General features: G+C 37.9%; 1 protein-coding gene across 7 annotated transcripts in view; it reads left to right on the top strand.

Annotated features, from left to right (window-relative positions):
- LOC309386236 (uncharacterized protein) overlaps positions 1-22,838 on the top strand; it is a 138,387-nt gene extending 115,549 nt beyond the window's left edge. For 6 of the 7 annotated variants that reach the window (XR_014174371.1, XR_014174372.1, XR_014174373.1 and 3 more), the window contains 3 exons: positions 11,585-11,788; positions 19,948-20,068; positions 20,458-22,838. The gene's annotated coding sequence lies outside the window, so the exon portion shown is untranslated. Of the gene's footprint in view, positions 1-130; positions 266-11,584; positions 11,789-19,947; positions 20,069-20,457 lie in introns of all 7 variants that reach the window. The other variant, XM_081941381.1, reaches the window with a different exon arrangement.
- Positions 22,839-23,062: the final 224 nt, after the last annotated feature.

Genomic DNA, 23,062 nt, shown 5'->3' with positions numbered 1-23,062 from the left:
ATATTTGACATGACCTTAAATGTCATTTTGTATCTCACTATGTTATATGCTGAAGGGTTCAAGAAAATTGATCCCTCTAAGACCAAAATATCTCTTTGCAATGGGTCTTTTATATATTTTTTCTTTCCAGATTGGTAAATGTCATAAAAGATGCTGCATTATTGTTTGAACAAAATACAGTATTAATCACACTTACCCTGATTTATAATTGGATAATTCCTTGGGCTATCCGTACCTTTCTAAGAATGCTCCCTTGTGCATCCTGGTAAGTCCTTTAGATCCATCTGTAAGAAGAAATTGGATGCTACTTATCTGTTGATTTTGGCAATTAGAAGTGAGACTGTGATATATTTAATTATTTTAACTATATTTCAGTGGATGAATCTTTTGAAATTGCCTAGTTGCATGCTGAAACAAGGAAATTTTACCAAACTATGCTAATTTGTGCGAAGCAAACATTGCCAATCATTCAATACTGTTGGCAATAATTATATCTGTTACTATAGGCAAAAAAGAACTATAAATTGAGATTCTTTAGAATAATTTCCTAATACATTATAACAGAGCTGCCAAAAAAAAATTGTGTAAAGTTCATGTTCAGCTACTGTTTAACAGCTCTACCTAGAAATGGACCTAGAAATGAAGATAGTCAGGTTGTCATTAGTTCAAACTGCCAGAACCAGCTGTTGGATACAGTACTTTGTGTTTTCTTTTTTCGTGAAGTATTGCTTATTCTTCATTGTCAGGTTTCCTGGGAAGGTTAGACATTTCTTAGGGAAGAAAAGAAGGAAACACTGGAGCATAATCAAAACACAGAGATCTTAGAAACAGTTTCTATGTATAGTGACATCTAAAGCCAGTACATTCAAGAAATAAAAGTGCACTGAATGATCATTGGCTCTTGAGGTATATCCTAAAATCTGCTCCATATGCAACATTTCAGCAAGGGGCTAATAATAATAATAATAATAATAATAATAATAATAATAATAATAATAATAATAATAATAATAATAATAATAATTCTGCCATATCTGTTATCAGATGTTAGCGATCCTGTTGACAATCCTATTTTTATCAACAGCAGCACTTTTCGAGTTTTGTCCAAACCAGTCCCTTAGATTTTGAAGCCATGATGTTCTTCTTCTGCCTGGACCTCATTTGTTTTCAATCTTTCCCTAGATGATTAAGTGAAGTATGCCATATTTTTCCAGGTGTCATATCACATGTATGAAATATTCTAACTTTTGATTTTTAATGGTTTTAATGATTTCAAAACCATTGGTTTTTCCAGGCGGTTTATCACCTCCATATTTCTGATTTTGTCAACCTAGCTTATATGTTAACAGCTGTCTGTAAATCCACATTTCAAATGCTTCTAGTCTCTTCAAGTGGTTTTTTTTTGTCAGAGACCAACTTTCTACTCCATAGAGCAGGATAGAAAAGATGAAACATCTGACAAGCCTGATTTTCAATCTTAGGCTTATGTTGTGACTTCGGAAGACCTTTTTCATTTTGAAGAATGCTGTTCGACCTTCTCTATCCTTCTCTTTACTTCAGTGGTCATGTCCAGGGGTGAAATTCAGCAGGTTCTGGAGAACTGGTAGTGGAAATCTTGAATAGTCCGGAGAACCGGCAAATGCCACCTTTGGCTGGCCCCAAAGTGGGGTGGGAATGGAGATTTCGCAATATTCTTCCCCCAGGAGTGGGGAGGGAATGGGGATTTTGCAGTATCCTTCCCCTACCATGCCTACCAAGTCACCCACATTGGTCATGTCCCAGCTTTCGTCTAAATTAGAACTGAGGTACATAATCCTTTCAACTTTTTCTAGTGGTATTCCTTCTGAATTTATGGGTGGTAAATTAATGGCAAGGCTTATTAGTTCTTACATCTTATTATTTGAATATATTTCTTGATTTGAAAACTACTTTCATAGTTATTTATTTATTGTTACATTTATATTCTGCTTTTTCTTTGGATCTCAGAGTCTCCTTTTGGTTCCCCTCCCCACTATAAGGTAAACTGAGAAAGAATAGTGCTGCTCAAACTGTACTTTTTCTTTAACTTGCTTGAATCTTACTAATCACACCAACAGGAAAACATAAGTCATTGTAAACTGGTTGAAATACATTAGCACAGGGCTGATAATATGTTTGTTCTCCAGGTGAATTTTTAGTCTGTTGGCAAGAGAGTTAGTGCCACTGATGGCATTCATCTTCTATTTTTAATTTTTCAGTAAGGACTTTGGGCCCCATATTCATGGTTCAAGAAAATAATTTTAATAGAGAAAAGAAGTTGAGCTGATGCTCTTCCCTTTCTTTTTACCAGCACTGGTCCCAGTCAAGTAAAATATACATGTAGCACATCATCACTTTTTTTCTGCTTGGAAAATCTGGATTTTCTAGGTTTTTGCTACTTAATCCTATTCATATTTAAGTATGATAGAACTCTGCTATCTTGTGACTCTCATATTTTTTATTCTAGATCAGGATGAATTAGAATTAGAAACAGAACAATTCTGAGAAACTGAGTCATTTTTTTTAAAAAAACCCACACATTAATCTGTAAATATGTGAAGGCTGCAAGATTTACAAAGCCAGGAATCTCTTTTTTAATGATGCATCTGTTGTAGGAATTACCGACAGAGCACCTTGTTTTTACAGTGCCTGGTACATAGCTTCAGGTTTATTATACCAACCTGGCTGTGCAGATGAGAGCCACGTGAAAGCAATTCTTCTAGCATAGCACAAGAAAGAGAACCAGTTCCTCTATATTCATTTAATAATGACTTTATTACTTCTGTAAACCTATCCCATAGTTTGTAAGATATTATAGCTTGTGTCATTGAGTTATATCATATGTGTGAATGATCCATTAGACATCTGAAATGCAGATAGAACTTTCATATTAGCTCACATTTATCCAAGATAATAATTTACAGTGAACTCGGTTTATACATGACACCAATCATTGCTAGCAACCAAGTAATCATTACATTTATGTGAGTGTGTCATTTCTTGTAGTATGGTATCTAAATAAAAAGATGCCCCCCCCACACACATATGCATTTGTGTTACTACCCCTGGTATGCCCAAATATGGGAGGGAGCTCACTACTCCCTCTTTCTGTCATTCGGCTCATCACAGAAAACCATCCAGGCAGAAACCCATATTTTTATTTTTAATGTTGCCTTTTTATATTTGTGTTGTATTTGTGCTGATAAATAAATAAAGGGAGACTAGTATGGATCCTATTTCCCTGGCTTAGCTGATAAAGGAGGAAAGCCTGTGGCTTAGTGGCTAAAATAACTGCCTAACATGTAATACAGCCCTGGTTCGAATCCCAGTAAGGGTATGGCTAGCTGATGAGAGCTAAATAGCTTGAAATGGATGCATACTAGTCTCCCTTTATTTATTTATCAGCACAAATACAATATAAGAATGTTGGAAATGCTTGTTTGCAGCTCATAATCAGCAGACAAATCTATTATACCAGGGCCTTGTTTTCTTTAGCAAAATTTCTAGTCTTTTAATGCAGATATCATCCTGTTTTGATACAGAAATAAATATGTTTCAGTTTTCAGATGAAGAACATGATTAATATGATGCTGAAACAAAATAGTGCACTATATTTAAGTTGAATGAGCTTTATATGTTTCCTCTTGATTATTCTGGAAGGGAGAAGAATGCTGTTACTTTAGCAACTGCAATAAAATATGGTACTTGTGTTCACAGCTGCTTCTGCATCATTGCCCATTGCCCAATCTCTTTCTATTCACATATAGAATGTCTCCCAGAAGAAATAAATATCATCCTGTAGAATTCCTTCAGGAGGACCAGACATCAGTTAAATAGAATCTTTTACATTTCCAGAAACAGAATCTTCATGTTGCTGTCATTTCATTTTTACTAAAATATCAAGAGAATGAGCAGTCTTACAGTGTTTTAATAGGGACTACGTAGAAAGGCAATTTCTTTCAGAATTTCAATGAGCTATAGGCCAACATAATCTGTAGAGGTTGGAGGGCTGAATATAAACAGAGTACATATTTTAAACACAATTTTGAAGAATATCCCCCATCTATTTCCGCATTTTGCGAGTTCCATAAAGCAAATTCTAATTCTTTTCTCTGTTGGAGCCATACTAAAAATGTGTTTTGATCATGATATTCTGTCATGGTGAGATACCCCAATATTGTTGTTTGTTTTATAGCCATCTTAATTTGTCTTAAAACCCAACAGATGTATTTGATAGAGATGAGAAATATAAAGCACTTATGATTAAAGGGAAGTTTTCTTATTATTCTATTAAAACTAGCTAGCTTCTTCACCACAAATTATACTCTCTGTGTAGGAAAATATTAGAATCTATCTTATACCAAATCAGATTGGTTTTTCTTCTTCAATATTATCCATCTTGACTTGCACTATTTTTCTTGACTCTTGGACAGTATTTCTTCTCAACCATACATTGAGCAAGACATGCTCCAAAGAAAATTTCTGACTTAAAATGCAAAACTTCTTACAATCATAATTGTAACATGTTTTGATAAACAGTCAAATTCCAAAACTTTGGCATATAGTTAAACATTACATTAACATTTTAAGATTTTCCTATAAATTTAGTTATATATGCTAATACACTATCCCCCAAATATACCAAATAATCACATGATCATTTAATTATCATATTTAATGTGATCTGCAGGAATGTATAATGTTACCAGTTTGGTGAAATACTGCTATGCTTTCATCAAGAGTTTTGGTCAATACTACAAATAAATTCTGGGTAAAAAGTATAGCTTGAAAACCATGAGGGCATAGTCTTAACATAACAGAATCTGCACACAAATACAGAATTATTATTCCTCAATGGCTTTTCTAGAAATGAAAATGATAACATTTACTAAAAATGGACTCCCAGTTTTTCTCATAAGACAACTGATGTTTGGGCAGCAACAGACAATTGAAATGATAAACTAGAAAAAACTATATAAATTACTGGTACATAAAAGATAACAATCCAGATATGGGTTGCTCTCTGTTTGGCCTGGATCGGGCAAGCCAGTAGTGGCGGTCGGAGGTTCTACCCACCCACTGGATGCTTCTGTGCATTCGGGACCACACCCAAACCAGTAATAAAAAAATTGGCAACCCACCACTGTCCATTATAGTACAGTGTAATTCAAATTTGTCCACTTTTCCCTTCCTCTTTTCTATTTATTTATGCAATCGATTTTTGAGGCCACAAATCTGGGCAATTTATACATAAGAAGAATACATGAAAAAGGATACACAGTTTATTAGGAGACAAAGACACCAGCAATGAAGCTTTCAAAATGTAACAGAACTAGACAATCACCCTTCCCCAATACTTGGAAAATTTTAATTTAAACTTCTCAGATGAGGTAATATTATCAATCCCTTAGAATATGGTTAAACGAGCTACAGTTTCTTAGCTACTGCCCTCAGAGATTCTCCAAAATTTGCTGCTTAATAGTAGTCTTAATGGGAAAGATGGCCCAAAATATTTCAACAAATGAAAAAAAGAAAGAAAAAAGAGGAAAGAATGAAAGTTTAAGCTACATCAGATTTAATTTTTTTTCCTGGTCCTGCTTGCTTCAGTAGATACAGCACATGGTTAACCATCCTTGTACTTAAAAGTTAAGCAGGTCCAGTCATACTTAGATCCTAAATGCTCAAAATGGCATCATCAGTAGTTGGATGGAATCCCTCAGGAAATACCAAGGTTATAAGTTTGACTGGGAAGGGTGAAAAATGTTAACTAAAGAAGACAGTGTGCATTCTATTGCCAGGACACTACACTGATATATACACAAAGTTGACAGGAGTTGAATTTGATTCAAAAGGAACTATTTTAACCAATTCTTTCTAAGTGCCTGTTGTCAAGAAATCTACTGTTAGAGTTTGAGTACCTAACTTTGACTCAAATGTTAAATGCAACACTAAGTCAAAAGAAAGTTATACATTCCCATCATAAAATAGAGTGACATTTTTTAATGGTTTGAAACCTAATTTCAAAAATCCTAAGTATATCATCATCTCAGATCTACTGAATTTAATTTAAGGTTAGTGCCAAAACATCAGATTCAGCAAGTTTTTAATCTCATTCAGGACTCTGCTGTTCAGTAATTTTTCCAGGAGAATCTCTCTTAGATCCTAAATGCTCAAAATGCCGTCATCAGTAGTACCACCATACTACAGCCATCAACATATGGATTATTTTCATTATTGTTTTATCAATTTTAAGAATGGAAAAGACTGGATGGAAACAAAATGAACTGCAATGGCATCATCATTCCTTGATGTTTTGAAACAATAATGGGTGCATTCAGAGCAGGAGTCATAGAAGTCAAGATAGTAGTTGCAGCATGAGTGAAAGCCTTCCTTTCTGTATGTGAAGAGCATGCATCCATGCCTGGACCCATACAGGAATGACATAAACTAAGGAATCAATGTAGTACCTGCCAGAAAAAAATAATATAGGGTCCCAACTCAGGGTTGGGGTTGTGCAAGAATAAATAAAAATGAAATCCAGATAGCTATGACGAAAGCTGAAAGCTGAGGTTTGTTTTGGGGGCAGTTGCAGAGAAAATGGGTACAGAGATACTGTTTTATAGGGAAGCTTGTCCTGGGTGTGGAAGTGTGTATGTGCTGATTCTAGGGTGATACATGAGGTGTGTGTGTGTGTGCGCGAAGGTACATGTCATCTATAATGGTTGTTTTTTATAATAATTTTTTTTATTTTTTATTTTCAAAACAAACACAACACATCCTTCTTTACATACAGTAGAAAGTGTATCAGTTGGTTACAAAAAGGCTTTCGTGCATCTCTTCCACAGTCAACAAACATAATTCATATTAATTCAAGTATTTAACTCAGATATTTATACATGTTACCATCATCATACCTCCATTTTAATTTGACTATAATTGTTTAAATGTCCTTCATCATAAAATATACCAAGATTTAATACATAACCACATACTGGCATTTCATTTACTATTTCTAAAATTCTCCAATAACACTGAATCCTTATGTCCTATTCTAGCTAAACATCCATAATATTTAATAACAAAGTTTTCTAATCCTTCTTTCCAAATCACTGTTTACAATTTACATCCAGTTTCCTTATGTTGTACCAATACCTATATATATATGTTGTTAGCATTATCCCTCCTTTATTTAACTATATCCTGTATCATAACATTTTCCCCCTAATAATCAATACTTAACTGTATCTAACTTAGTTCTTTTTTATTAACCTTTATATATAACCCAAAAGGATTTGTAATCTTCCTTTCATGGGTATCATTCAATATTCATATCCAATTATTACTTATCACAACACTACACATTGTATGCATTATTATCATTATCTGTTATTTATTTAACTATATCTATTGTCACTAAATTTCACTAAGTTTAATTAGTTTTAAATTATACTCTTCCATTTATCAACCTGTATCTTTCCAGTAGCAAAACAGTCTCATGTCTTCTGCCATTTGTGGTGTCAGTCCTCTAATCATTTCCTTGATCAACTTTGTATGGACCCCTCTTAGCAACTCTTTGCTTATAAAATCTCTCATGTAATTTCATTGCCCTTCTTCTGTTTCCTTAATCAGCTTATCTTTGATTGTTGGTAGTGTTATCAATGATATTGCTAATAAAATTTCTCTCTTAAAATCCATAAATTCTTTTGTTTTTTCTTCTTCTGCATCTTGCCATCTAGGGTAGATTTCCCCTCCACTTAATTCCTCTTTCAGTATTCCACTCTTTCCATTTTCAGAGACAAACCAATCACCATAAATATCAGCAATTTTAATTTCTTTATATTTATTTTCCTCTTTGATTTTTAGGATTTTAACCACCACTTTTTCCATTTGATAAACATCTCCAACTTTTTCATCATATTTTACTGTTAGATACTTTAAGTCTTCCAACTTCTTCTCTATCCTCTCATATGTGTTTGATAATTTCTGTATTTCTGAGAATATCTTTTGCAGACTTAAAATTTCTTTCTGCTGCTGAAATTGTGCCATTATCTCCAGCTAACAAACACTGCTGTTCTAGCTTGGAAGATTTTAACAAGATTAAGCATAGATTCACAATAATGTTTTATTTTCACCTTTCTCTGGTTAAAGATATACTTCAAAGGGACATCTGTATGCTTTTCTTCTTATCACTCTCTATAAACAAGCAGTGAGACCTTGGAGTGCCAAGCCAGGATAATCAGTGAGAAAAGTATGAGTGTTTCATTTCCAATATACAAACCACCAGCCTCCGAGTAGCAGTGTTATTGTTGCAATCATCTTTGTTTCTTTTTGTATCTTTTTTGTATTTCAAATTTTAAAAAAAGTCCGATTCTTGAATGAGTTAGAAGAACACCCACAGTAATGAAAGAGGAGAATTTTAGTCCATAGGTTACAAAGAATAATAAAAGAAAAAAAATAGAAGAAAACTTAATCCATTCATTTTAAAAGGCTTGCATAAATTCCATCCATAAAGATAGCATTTAAAAAGTAAGATAACCCACTGTCCAAAACCATTCCAAATTTAATTCCGCCGCTTATTTCTTCTGTTTTCCAATTTAAATTAGTTTTAAGTTTTTTATAGGCAGTCTCTTTTAAAATGGTAAAGATTCCTCATCAGCTGGAAACACTTTTTCTTTCCGTATCTTTCCACTTTGGAGCTGCCCTGACTTCATCAGCCTAATGACTGGATTTTTTGTCGCTGGTTTGAAGAACTTCTCTTGGATCGATCAGGGACTTTGCGATGTCCCTGAGATCAGCAAGATGTATTCTTCCTGTTCACCATCTCTGCGGAACGGTTTAGATCCGTTTGGATCTCCCAGTGGCAAAAGTATTGATGGAGATCTCAGAGCATTGAGATCGCATGTTGTCTCGTCGTGACATTGGCTCCTCCTCCCTATGATGGTTGTTTTTGTGAACATGCAGTTCTATTGGGAGACCATTTTAATTAATTCCATTTGTGTTTACAGACCTTCTCCTTTGATATGTGGATTAAGAAGTGGTGAAATTCATTTTTTTTCTACTGGTTCTGTGGGTGTGGGTTGGTGGGTGTGGCAGGAGAAAGATACTGCAAAATCTTCATTCTCACCCCATTCTCAGCCCAATCTGGGACCAGCCAGAGGTGGTATTTGCTGGTTCTCTGAACTAGTCAAATTTTCTGCTACCGGTTCTTCAGAACCTGTCAGAACCTTCTGAATTTCACCCCTGGGATTAAGTCTGGGTAACTTATTTGGGGTTCAGGAAGTTGAGTAAAATATTTCCTCCAATTTCCTATTTCTACTTGATTAACTTAGTTTCAGCTTGACTGTTAATTATCTAGCGGAGATGCCGATTCTTGGTCCATTGGAGATTTTATTAATATTTAAGGGAAGATGGAGACAGATAAGGAATAAAATATATTTTGATATAAAATGTGCCACATACCTTTCAGGTGTGCTTAGATTACTGCTCCTGTCATATTCAACTTTCTATTTAGTGACATCATTGTTTTTAATGATTGGTATTATATTCAGGAAATAACAAATTGGGAAGAGCAGTAATTATACATGTAGCAGTAACAAATATACTGCTTTACTGTACCCCAATTTGTTATATAGCAGTAACAAATTGGGGTACAGTAATTATACAATTCATATTTGGCTAAACTGGTAATATAAATGAACATTTCATGTTTTAAGACTTAAAGACTTGTCTGGAAAAGAGTTGCTTTAAAATTTACAGTTTAAAATATTGTAGTAGTATTTTATTATCTCTCAACCTTCTACTATGGAATTTCTCTCTCAGTAATATGCTTAGTCAATATCTGAGAATCCTGCATATGTAAAGTTTGAACTTCAAAGTTAAGCATGAAAAAATGTATTTTTGTTCTATTGGTGAGTGCGCCTCTCATCATTTGTCAATGGAGATGACAATATCAGATGTAATTGTCAAGGTAAATAGCAATAGGAACAATTGTAGCTCAGCGATTCCTGTAAAAAGCACCGGTAATATCTAACTGAATACTGAGGAAGGTTTAATCTGCTGACTCAGACAACTACATTTGAAATGTTAGTTATGATGGGTTGTTAACAGTGAATACTATTGGATTTAAAAATATGTTTTAAAATGTACTCTATTATTTAATCACAGTTTAGAAACAGATAAGCTGTAATTTATTTGCCTCTTAACTTCCAATTTATTGCTACTGTATTCTAAAATAGGTATTATGTAAAAATAACTTTCAAGAACAAATGATGCCTTTTTTTGTTTGCCGTAGTTGTTGGCCATGACGTATTTAACACTATTTAAACGTTTTCATGATCTGTCAGAATGCATTAGTAAAAGGGATCAGATTGTACTGAATCTATTTGGGAGAGATTGGTGGCCAAGAAATGTGAAATATAAACAAATAACTATGGATAAAATAAATATTTAAGATCAATAAATACCTAAGAATGTATCAATATCTTCTTAATAACTTGAATCCTGTATATTACTCTCTCGAATAGAACATCAGCAATGTGGAACTGTCAACTCTTAAAAATAGTTTATTTCCTCCAACCATTGCTGAATATTAAAATATTAGCCAGGTCATGTTTAAGAAAATCTATGTGGAAGCACTTTTGGTTACATGTAGTTTCCTGTATGACTGGAACACTGGCTTCATTCATAGAAAACAAAATATCTTGAGTTATGAAAAATTTGCTAAACAGAAAAATAAAAGGAAGTTAATAAATGATGACAATTACTCCCCATAATTATCAGTGGGCTTGAAAAGGCAATGAGAGAGAAAGCAAAAGGAACACCACTGGTTTCTACACCTCAAACAAATCTTAGTAATTTCCCCCTACATCTATATTTACTAAGTAATTATTATCTTTCATTGTGTTCTTTGCATCTATTTAGTTATGCGTGCTCTGCTAAATTATTTATTTAATTCTGGGGAGTATAACTACTTTTATGTTACCCTACAGTCATATTTCCAGACTGCTTTACAACTATAGTAACTCCCCCCCCAACCCCAATATGGGAATATTTTCCACATGTAAGAAAACTAACAACTACAAAATAAGAAAAGTAGCAAAAGCAGGATACAGAATTAAAATTGCTTCCAAAAACACTTGGGATTTTTTAAATACCTTCTTTGTCAAGCAGAGAAAAAGAAGTCAGCAAAGTTGCCTGGGAAAACATTCAACAGCAGATCAGCACCATTGGAAATCCTTCAGCTTCCATTTCCAAAGGACATTATGATATAAATTCTAACTTTTTGTATGTGCATTATGATGTTAAAATCTGCATTTTATTCTATGATTACAGTTTCACTTTCTTCTTCCTATAATCTATCCTGCCTAGGCATCAAAACCATAAATCATAAGTTCATTCCCCCCCCCCCATTTTTACACAAAAACTCCATCAGGGTTTTCCAGTCAGGAATAAATGTAGATATTGTCTTTTCTTTGATCAAAGAAGTCAATGTAACCATCCACCATGGAATGTCCTTTAATTGCATTGATAGTTTTAAAATTCTCATATTTATTTACTTATTTTTCAGTTTTTATCTGAAACACATCTAAGTCCCAACGGTGCTTTTTGTTCAGCTCTGAAGAGCTGAAGAAGCTTCTTGGATGAGAAGTGAAACATCTTCAAAGAAAAACCAGAAAGTCTAATTGCCTCTTGAAAAAGCACCGTTGGGATAACCATGACCAGGATGACTGAGAATCTCCGTAGACAAACACATCTAAGGAATTAAAATATTGTAAGTATAAATCTATAACTCATAATAAATAGGTTGTTTTAATCCAAAATGGATGTCAAACTTAAGCTGTGGTTCAAGGCCTTGTTTAAATAGAGTTGCACATTGTGCTTTAATACATTGCATCCTAGTATCATTCCACAGAGAGAACTGTCTAAATATAAGTATATATAATGATTTGTTTTTAAAAAGATTAAAATATTAATGCATGGCAAATGAAATTTTATGTTCTAGTTCCAAACCCAATATTGACCTATCATTCTAATTCTGCCAGAAATACAATAGTAAAACAGTAATTATTTATTCTATAGCTATAATGCAGGGAATGTAGACAAAGACTCTGTCTCATAATATTTTGTACAGTTGTTCCAATTTATGAAAAAAACCCATTAGACAGCATTGTATCTAGTGTGCTCCAATAACATACAAGGCAGGAAAGTGAGTGGACCCTACCCTTCGAATTAAAAAAAAGTGAATTTCAGTTAGTAAATCTAACAAGAATGCATGTAGTGGAAATACAACTGCTTGTTTTCTTATCTTGTTTAGTGTGTTATATGAAAATTGCCAAAATATGTCTGGAGTGAACCCAGATATAAACAGATGAAGCTGTAGCCCTTATATATAGTATGAACATCCTTTAAAATAAGGTTTTATTATTTTTAGCTTCCCTACCTAGACATTTCTTTAGATGATTTACATAAAGAGGGAGTAGCTTTCCTGTCAAACACCAATTTACCCTACATAAAATATTCTCATTTTCACACATACATTATATAAGCAAAAGGTCTTAGTTCCTTATAAGATAATAAACTAATATCAAATGTGCAAACTTTTTCTGGGAGCAGATCTTTTGTGTTGGGAATTACCATATAATCAAATATCTGATGACTCATGTTTCCTGGCTTTAACTTAAGGAAAAAGCATACATCACTATATGTCAATCTGATCAAGTAAATTTTATACAGATTAAGTTAAATTATGTGGCATAATTTGTTTTATGTAACTGGAGGTATTTGAAATCAAGACATCTGTCAAAAAGATATTTTAAGGCTATGATGACTTGGATAAACTTGGATAAGGCAGTGTACAATTTTACATGACTACACGACTACACTGTGGTCTCCCTTTTCATTCAGCCTTCTAGGTCACAGCTCACCAAACATAAAATGAAATATTTTAATTCAAATAATGTTGCTGCTCAATTCTAATCAAGGACTTACAGGTAATCCTCAAATTTACAACAGTTCACTTAGTGATGGTTCAAAGTTACAACGACACTGTGACTTACGACTGCTTTTCACGGTTACAACCTTTGCAGCATCCCCCCGATCATGTGATTAAAATTCAGATGCTTGGCAACTGATTTGTGTTTATGACTGTTGCTGTGTCCTAAAATCATGTGATCACCTTTTGGGACCTTTTGACAAGTAAAGTCAATAGGGAAGCTAGATTCACTTAACAACAGTGGCATGAAAAGCTGTAAAAGGGGGAAAAACTCAATTAACAAATGTCTCACTTAGCAACAGAAATCTGGGCTCAATTGTGGTTGGAAGTCGAGGACTACCTGTAATTGTATTTTATTGTATTGTAAATTGTATAACTTTTCCACTGTTCCTTTTTTAGGTTCTTAATAATTGCTTTATCTTGAGAGCATAAGAAAGTAAGAAAATCTGCCCTATCAAACCTAATCCAGAATTGTATTATTAAAAACAAATCATACATATGCATATGCATACATATACACAGTGCCATAATACAAATAACACAATAACTCTAACATAACTTATGTTGAAGTTATTAATTTGAATTTTGAATTTTATTAAATTTATAGACCGCCCCCTCTCCCCGAAGGGACTCGGGGCGGTGTACAGACAGCAGTTAAAAAAAAACCAAATACATAATAGAAAATCTTAAATACCCCTTAAAAACAAATTAAATATAAGCTGTACAATAATGATAAAAATTAAAAGCAACCTAAAAAACCTACCCCCAAAAATTAAAATACAGGACAGAAAGATTAGAGATTAAAGCTGCGGTTAGGCCAGGCCAGCTAAGTGGAACAGGTGGGTCTTAAGTTTCTTGCGGAAGGAGCGGAGATCGGTGGATGTTCTGATGTCGGGGGGGAGGTCATTCCAGAGGGTCGGGCCCATCACAGAGAAGGCCCTACTCCTGGGCGCCGCCCGCTGGCATTGCCTAGTGGACGGCACCCGGACGAGTCCCTCTCTGTGAGAGCAAATCGGTCGCAGGGATGTGTGGGGTAGGATGCGATCCTGCAGATAGCTAGGTCCTGTGCCATGGAGCGCTTTAAAGATGAAAGTCAACACCTTGAAACGCACCCGAAAAGCCACAGGTAGCCAGTGCAGCCCGCGCCGGAGAGGTGTTATATGGGAGTACCTAGTACTTCCCAGGATTGCCCGCGTGGCCGCATTCTGGACCAGCTGCAGTCTTCGGGTGCATCTCAAGGGAAGCCACATGTAGAGAGCATTGCAATAGTCCAGTCGGGACGTCACTAGTGCATGGGTGACTTTGTGAAGGGCGTCCCGGTCCAATAGGGGACGCAATTGGCGCACCAGGCGAACCTGGTGGAACGCCCCCCTTGCCACGGCTGTCACATGGTCATCCATCGACAGCAGGGCATCAAGGAGGTCGCCCAAATTGCGTGCCCGCTCCACGGGGGCCAGTTGTTCGCCCCCGATGGCCAGTGATGGAACCCACTGGTTGAACCGGGATGCCGGTAACCACAGCCACTCCTTCTTGTAGGGGTTGAGCTTGAGTCTGTTACTTCCCATCCAGACCCGTACGGCCTCCAGGCACCGGGACATCACTTCGATGGCATCGTTGGGGTGGTTCGGGGTGGAAATGTACAGCTGAGTATCGTCAGCGTACAGATGGTACTTGACCCCAAAACCACGAATGATCTCACCCAGCGGCTTCATATACGTGTTGAACAGGAGGGGCGAGAGGACCACCCCTGCGGCACTCCACAAGTGAGTGGCCTCAGGGTTGACCTCTGCTCCCCTGTCAGCACACATTGCGTCCGGCCAGAGAGGTAGGAGGAGAACCACCGCAAGACGGTGCCCCTCACCCCCAACCCCTCCAGACGATGCAATAGGATACCATGGTCGATGGTATCAAAAGCAGCTGAGAGGTCTAATAGAACCAGGATGGAGGAGCAACCCCCATCTCTGGCCCTCCAGAGATCATCCACCAATGCGACCAAGGCCATCTCCGTGCTGTGACCGGGCCGGAAACCGGACTGGCGCGGGTCTAGATAATCAATTTCCTCCAAGTGGCATGGGAACTGCTGTGCCACCACACTCTCTACAACCTTCGCCAGAAAGCAAAGGTTGGAGACAGGACGATAGTTAGTTAACATAGCTGGATCCAGGGAAGGCTTCTTGAGTAGGGGCCTCACCACCGCCTCTTTCAAGGCGGCCGGCAAGGACCCCTCTCTCAAGGAAGCGTTGACTAACTCCTGGAGCCAGCCTCGTGTGACCTCCCAGGATGCCAGTGTAAGCCAGGAGGGACACGGGTCCAGTAAACATGTAGTGGCTCGCAGTCGCCCACGCAACCTGTCCATATCATCGGTAGTAACAGAGTCAAACTCTTCCCATAATGGTCCCTCAAGACTCGCCTCCGACGTCTCTTCTAGACTACTGAAGGGGACCCACTCGCTACGGATTTGAGGGATTTGGCCTGCAGATATTCCCCAAATTCCTCTGCTCTACCCTGCAGGGGGGCTTCCCGCGGCCTCTGTGAAAGGAGGGAGCAGGTCATCCGAAACAGGGCGGCAGGGCGGTTATCTGCGGACGCAATAAGAGTGGCACAATATTGACGCTTGGCCGCTCTTAATGCCACAAGGTAGGACTGTAAATAGGCTCTTACCTGTGTTCGGTCAGATTCGGAGCATGAAGATCTCCATCTGCTCTCTAGGCGTCTCTTGTGGCGCTTCATCACCCTTAGCTCCTCGGTAAACCAAGGGGCCTGGGTGGCTCACTGCCACAGGAGAGGCCGCAAAGGCGCAACCCGGTCCAAGGCCCCGGCAGCCGCACTGTTCCATGCGGCCACCAGGTCTTCCATCCGGGAGCGGGTCAAGGCTACAGGAAGTGGCCCAAGCTCCTCCCGGAACCTATCAGGATCCAGCAGGCGCCTGGGGCGGAACCATCTAGGACATTCTGGTTCCGCCTCCCCGCGATGGGAGGTAGCGCCTGGGAAGTCGAGCCGGAGAAGTGAGTGATCTGACCATGACAGGGGTGTAATAACTAATTCCCCTATTCCCAGATCACTCTTCCACTGGTCAGAGACAAAAATAAGGTCCAGCGTGTGGCCTCCCTCGTGTGTGGGGCCCTGAATTATTTGGGTCAGGTCCATGGCTGTCATTGAAGCCATGAACTCCCGGGCCACCTCGGATGATTCCCCTATCGACGGCAGGTTGAAATCCCCCATAACCAGTAGCTTGGGGGTCTCAACCGCCATCTCTGCAATCATCTCGAGGAGCTCTGGCAGGGCCGCTGATGCATAGCGAGGAGCCAAGTATACAATCAGCAAGCCCAACTGTTTCCCTGGACCCCACTTCACGCATAGAGACTCACACCTGGATATCTGTGGCACAGTGAACTCTCTCGGCTCCAGACCCTCCCTTATAATCACCGCTACCCCGCCACCCCTACCCAGGGCCCGCAGCTGATGGAATGCACGGTATCCCGGTGGGCACATTTCCACGAGAGGTAGACCCACCTCGTGGCCCAGCCAGGTCTCTGTTATCCCTGCAAGGTCCGGCTCCCCCTCCGAGATCAAGTCATTAATGAGGGGGGCCTTATTGACAACGGACCTCACATTGCACAACATCAGCCTCAGGCCCTGGCTCTGTAGATCCTGGCCACCTAGAATGTGGGGGTTGGGACAAATGACTGGTCGTGTCCAACGACCACGGTCTCCCAACCGACAGAGTCTACGTTTATCCTCGCACCTACCCCTCCCTACGACCGTTGAGATGAAAAGACCCTCTAACGGAATGTCATTATTCTCCCTCCCCTCCCCAGCTCCGCTCCCTCTCCTCCCAACCTCACCTGTCCACCTGGCGCTAACCGCTCTCTTGGCCTGGCTAACCCCCCCCACCCTGGAACCCCCTAAAACATTTATATAACATTTGGTTAAAAACCCCCTGAGTTTCCGCTTCCTCCACCTCTCTGGATTAATAAATCCATCATCAAGGTGGGCCCTCGAAAGGGCGGAGGGCCATACCTGCGAGAGGGGGGACTCTCGCAGTAAAATCAGGTCTGTCCTCAGATGAATGGTAGACTATGGTTTCAGCAGGGCCTAAGATCAATAATAGGTGCTGTAGATGTTAAGGTATATAAAACTTTAAGTCCAGTACGGTGTAAAAGGTCAAGGCTTGGGTGCAGATGGTAAGTTGCCAGATGTCAGAAGATCGTAGTCCTAGGTGGGGGTGGGTGGGCTGGTCAAATAGTCTACAAGGGGTAGCTGGTGAGTGGTCAGTGGTGGGCAGCAGGGGGCAGATGGTCTATAGATGGTAAGCAGGGAGCAGTTAGTCGGTAAGGTAGTAGGGTAATAGATGGTAAGCGGGGGGGATGTGGTCAACCGGGAGCACACAGATGGCAAGCAAGGGGCAGACAGCCAATAGGTGGCCAGCAGGGGGCAGATGGTCACAACAAAGTAGGCAACTAGCAGGGGGCAGATGGTTCTCCTACCAAACCTGGCACTGAAGCCTCCTGCCAGTCACCAACATGCCCCCTGATTCCTGCCCGGCCCCCAGTGTCACAAGCCTCCTTCTTCCCACCAGACCTCCAGCGCTTCGTTCCCGCCACAGGCCTGTATCCACCGCTCGTCGCTCCCTGTGTATTCGGCGTCTTCCAGCCGCCGCTCAGAGCCCCAGCGCCGTTCCCGCCGGCCTCCAACGCCTCGGCTGGCCTCCAACCTTCCCGCCGGCCTCCGGCGCTTCGCTCGACCTCCCATGCAGTCCGCAGCAGGCTGGGAGCTCGGCGCTCGGCATCCTGGCGTCTCCAGCCGCCACCGCTCCAGTCGCCGCCACCACAAGCACACCCCCGAACACGCCAGCCACTTTCTCCCAGCCATTTTACGGTCTCCTATGGTCTCCTACGGTCTCCTACGGTCTCCTACGGCATCTCTCCACCAGCTGGTCGGCTGGCCGGCACCGCTCACTTCCTCATTCTCCCCCGTTCTCCTTGGCTGTCAGACCACCCTGGAGACCAACTTGGGTCATGGAAAAAGCCAGGGTGGTCGTTTACTGGACCCCCAGTCCTCAAGATGGAAAGAGAGGACCGGCAGCATCCCTGCCACACCAAAAGAGCCCTGCAAACAAACGGAGCTCAGAGGCAGACCGCCATTGCTCCTTGAAGAGTTGAAAGAGTTAACCGGGTTAATTCAGAAGAAGCCAGGTGGCACACACCTTCTCTACATCCCTGCATCCGGAAAGGGGTTCAACCTTAATACTATAAAATATCTTTAATTAAGACAAAAAGATTGTGCACTGCAGATCAAGCACTGAAAAGAAATAGCCAAATACAAATACTATTTTTATTTCACAAAATTTGCTTTATCCCCCTTCCTCAACAGAGTTTTATATACAAGAAAAATATAGTGCATTATACTATGTTTAATGATGCAAATGTAATCCCAGTTAGAAGGAAACCCACTCTTTTCTTCGATGTGCTCAGTTAGGTTTAGATAGCAGTGTCACAAGCATGGGAGCAAGGTAAATTGTATTGCTACATCAACAGAAATAACATTTCCAACTGATTGGAACTAATTGTGGCCTTTCTTCATTAGATCACACCTTATATCTACTAATGAGAGAAAGAGAATAAGGATGATCAGGTTTATAGAAATGCAGTCTTACAAAGATAGAATGAAGGAGCTGCAAATGTTTAGTTTTGGAACTAGAAGATTGAGTGTGTTGGGGGGGAATATAATAATATTTTTCAAATACCTGAAAAAAATCCCACACAGAAGGCAAGATCTGTTCTCTATCATCACAGAGGGCAGGACCCTGAACAATGGTTTTATATTACAGGAGTGCAAATTCCAGATGAATGTTAGGAAAGGTTTTCTAACAATAAGAACAGTTTGACAATGGAACTAGTTACACGGTGGGGTGGTGGGAACCCTTTTTTTGAATTTATTCAGCGATTGATCAACCATATGTTTTGAATGCTGCAATTACAAGTCTTTGAGGAGTAGCAATGTTACATTTGATCCAAACAACCCCACCAAAGCCTATAATTCTCTCATTTCACTAAAAGACCTTGAAACCTTCCAATGAAACTTTCACATGAACATCTATGAGAGAAACACTATCAGAAAGGCATCTAATATTAGAGTGGTAGGGTACATTTTTTCTATGAATAAGCTCCATGAATGCCTAAACATACTATACACTCAGGAAACATCTTTAGAATGCCCAGTGAATGTTCAAGGCCACAGAAAAGGAAACTTAATATACTAGGGTTTTTAGTATCTGTAAATAGTAAGATGGTATAATTGTCATTTTAGAACAGCAGAGCTCACAGCAAAATTGACAGAATGAGATATAGAAAATATATCTTTAATCTCTCTGTGTTGTAGATACAGATATAAAGTACTAAATATTTTTTTTCGTAATTCAATTTATTTTGCTTCTGTGACTCTTTACATAACAACAAATAGTCACATATTTTAAATATGTAGGGAAACAAGGAAGATCAGTATATTTTATTGGACATACCTATGCTGAAGTTTATTATTTCAAACAATGTGATGGTGAAGTCTGCTGCTCCTCTTGGTGCCACTGAATACTGCCCTTCTGCCATGGCAGTGCTGAGCTGAACACAGCCCAAACCGATGTCAGGCCCAGGTGATAAGCCAGTTGGTCAATTTTTTGATTGCAACCAATGGATCTATAGCCAACTCCATCAAAATGCAGACATGACCTGCATGCTGAGTTTGATCATGTAAAATGGTGTTTGTTGGTCAAAAAAGCAGACCCTGCTCCTGTGAGAAAAATACTAGGAAGATGATTATGATGATTATTTCAGACTACCTATGGAGGTCAATTGTTCTTGCATATCAGCAATCTTATGTAAAAAATTAGTTGATGTAGTCATACCAATTTAGCTATTATAGTTATATTTCTCTTTTTCCAGGCACTCAAGACAATGAACACAATTGAACACTCTTCCTCCTTTTATCATCAAAATGACCTCCCCCTAAGATACTTTAAACTAAGAGAGATAAGTATTGCTGTCATCTATGTCACCTAACAAGGTAGGTCCTTCTCTACAATCCTTAATCTTTTTGATAAAGTCAATCAATTAATACAACGTTTCAAAGAAAACCCTTATCTTGGGGTTGCCTGTTATTTGATTCCCATCTTTCTTTAAAAAAACCTGCTATTTCTCCCAACTCCTTCAAACAACTTAGTATGTTTTAAAAATAAAGATACATAGGGTTGAACAGGGTAAATAGTATCACATTCAACCTTGCTTAAAACCAACTACATTTTTCAAAAGTATATTTCACATCTCCTTCTCTGACTCGTTTCATATGTGTTCAAAACTTTTATTTGCAAATTTGATATCATAATATTACAGTTGTCCATAGTAAGATTTTCCTCACCAAACTCAGTCCTGTTATTTATTTTCTCTGGTTCACAGCACATTCTGTTGCCTCAACATTTCATTTAGTGGAATCAAACTTGAAGAACAAATAAAGATATCAGATATGAAGTATAACCAAAAGGCAGTGATGAAAGAACAGCAAGACTATTGCATCTTTTCAGCTTTGGATTCAGTGATACTATAAATGACAAGTGCTCTGCTCTTAACATTCATTTCTGTAATTTAAAGCAACAGAATGTAAAAAAAGTACATATGATTCAGTGATCATATATATGCTTCCCAAAATGTATATACTCAATTGAATAAGATGTTATTGTTAGTTAATGTTGCTTTTAATGACTTGTCCAATTGTAAATGAAAGACAGTTGTTTTTACAATCCAGGTATCAGGATCTTAATCTTGGCCAGTGAAGAATTAACAATGCATTACTTGAAATAGGAAATGAACTGGGAGTTTCTCAATAGAACACAGAATCACCCATGAACTATTGATATAAGTCAAATAAAACAAAAATAACAATATGAGAACTCTAATAAATATTTGTCATTTGGTCTTATATTATGATTCCCTCCATTATACAGAATACTGGATCTTGAATAACTTCTTGCCTGATTTGTAGACCAATACAAATCCACAAAAAAGCTGCCAAATATTTCAAATTCCTTTTATAGTTGTGATTTCATGTTTTCCTATTAAATAAGATTTCATCATAAAATATGAATAAATATTCCAGAAAACAAAGAAGCAAATATATTTATGTTTAAGAACATTGGCTGTATATTGCAGAAAGTTTTAAATCGAATTGCTTTCATAATCTTGCAATAAAAGGTGGGGAAACACTAGAATGCTTGAAAAGTTTGCCAAATATATGAAAATTAAAAGGAGAAAAATAACAGTCAATTGTGTTAAATATCAAGTGGTTATATGTTTATTTTTTTAAAAAATCAATTTTCAAGGCAATTCAGTTAGATATAGGCATGCATTTACATAAAGATGCACATCTGTGTGTATGTATGTGTGTGTGTGTATGTATGTATAAATTGCAAATGGAAATTCAAAAGCTATATTTATCAAGAAAATCAATGAAAGCAAATCAGAATCAACAGAAATACTCGTCACATAGTAAAAGCATACTTCTGCATCACTTTCAGCAAACCTACAATATAGAAGGTTAACATGCCTTCTTCTGAATGGGTTGGGATATCATTTCTACAATTCCCAACCAACATGGAACAGTTTTGCCTGATTGCCTGATTGCCTGATTTATCACTGCAATTGTTGAGATTTGTTTGAAAGTACAAACTTCTTAACTAATCAAGTTTATGATCCCAGCAAAAGATGGCATTTTTCATTAACACATATTTAATAGTAAAACAATGTATTATGTAATAGATTGTGACTGAATTTTATTTTCATTATTATTGTTTTAATTTACTTTCTTAATCTCACTGCTTTCTTAGCCATTCTGAGGGCCCTTTTTATAGTTGAGAATAGGGATATAAATGATCACAACAAAGCAAAAGCCAAAGTACAAAACAAAAGCCAAGAGATTGTACCACTTTTTCGTTACTAGATACACACAGTAAGTCCAACTGTTATCTTCAAAATGTTATCTTAGGGCATTGGTATATGTTTGCTATTATTCCATAACAGAAGAGGAAACTCTGTTTCAAGTCTGTTTGGAGTTCCTGTCTTGAACTTGAAAGAGTTTGGATTTGAAATGTTTTATACACCATCACCTCCTTGTCTTTCTAAGTGTTGGATAAAAGGGAAAAGGATCCTTGGTTTCTTTGCAGATTTAATTACTTTAGAGCATATTTTTCTGCATAATTCTTGCTTAAAAACCATAAAAGACTGTGCACAAGCTTTGCTTGGTTACAGAATAACTAACAGATGCAAGCCGAAATAAACTGTGGCCAAACATGCACAACTGACTCTGTGTTAACCCACAATCCACCTACACAGCCACAGAATCTCCTGCCAATTATTTGACTCAAGGTTTTAATAATCACTTTTCCCTTGAAATGAGCAGGATTTGCAGATAATTATGCAGTGCATGCATATTATCACATTCACTGTTGTACTTATATTTTGGGTCTCTCATAACATATGTGTGAGATTGCCAGTGTTGCATATGAATGCTGATGTATTCCAAGTCTGGGATTTGTATTTTAATAAATAGTAACAAGAGTCTGAATTTACTCATCATAGAAAGAAGAAGAAAAAGTCCTTCCTAATTAAAAAGTATTCCTATCTAAACCAATTTGTATGTGATAACATGCGTCTTTTTGTAAATGTTGCTTATTATTCATACATTCTTTTCTTTTTTTGGCCATTTAAAAATAATATTGTATGAACATTTATTTGAAGGAAACCATATTTTTACTTTATATGTAAAGCAATTTTATTCTGAATCATAATACTATATAACTGTATTCTGAGTCATAACCTCACCATTATGTACTTTAACACTACCGCTAAGTACACAATAGGAATTAAAACTCATTAAAAAGTAATCTGAGTTATGATAGCAGTTATGATAGCAGTTCCATTTTCAAGCTACATATTACTTTTTTTAAACATAGGTAGTTGTACACTGTATGTCCATTTTACAATTTCTACAATGATACACATATATTTT

This window comes from Natrix helvetica (genome assembly GCF_964273705.1).
Source record: "Natrix helvetica genome assembly, chromosome: 2".
NCBI lineage: Eukaryota > Metazoa > Chordata > Lepidosauria > Squamata > Natricidae > Natrix > Natrix helvetica.
Note: the sequence above shows the minus strand (reverse complement) of the source record. Positions and strands in the feature narration are given on the sequence as shown.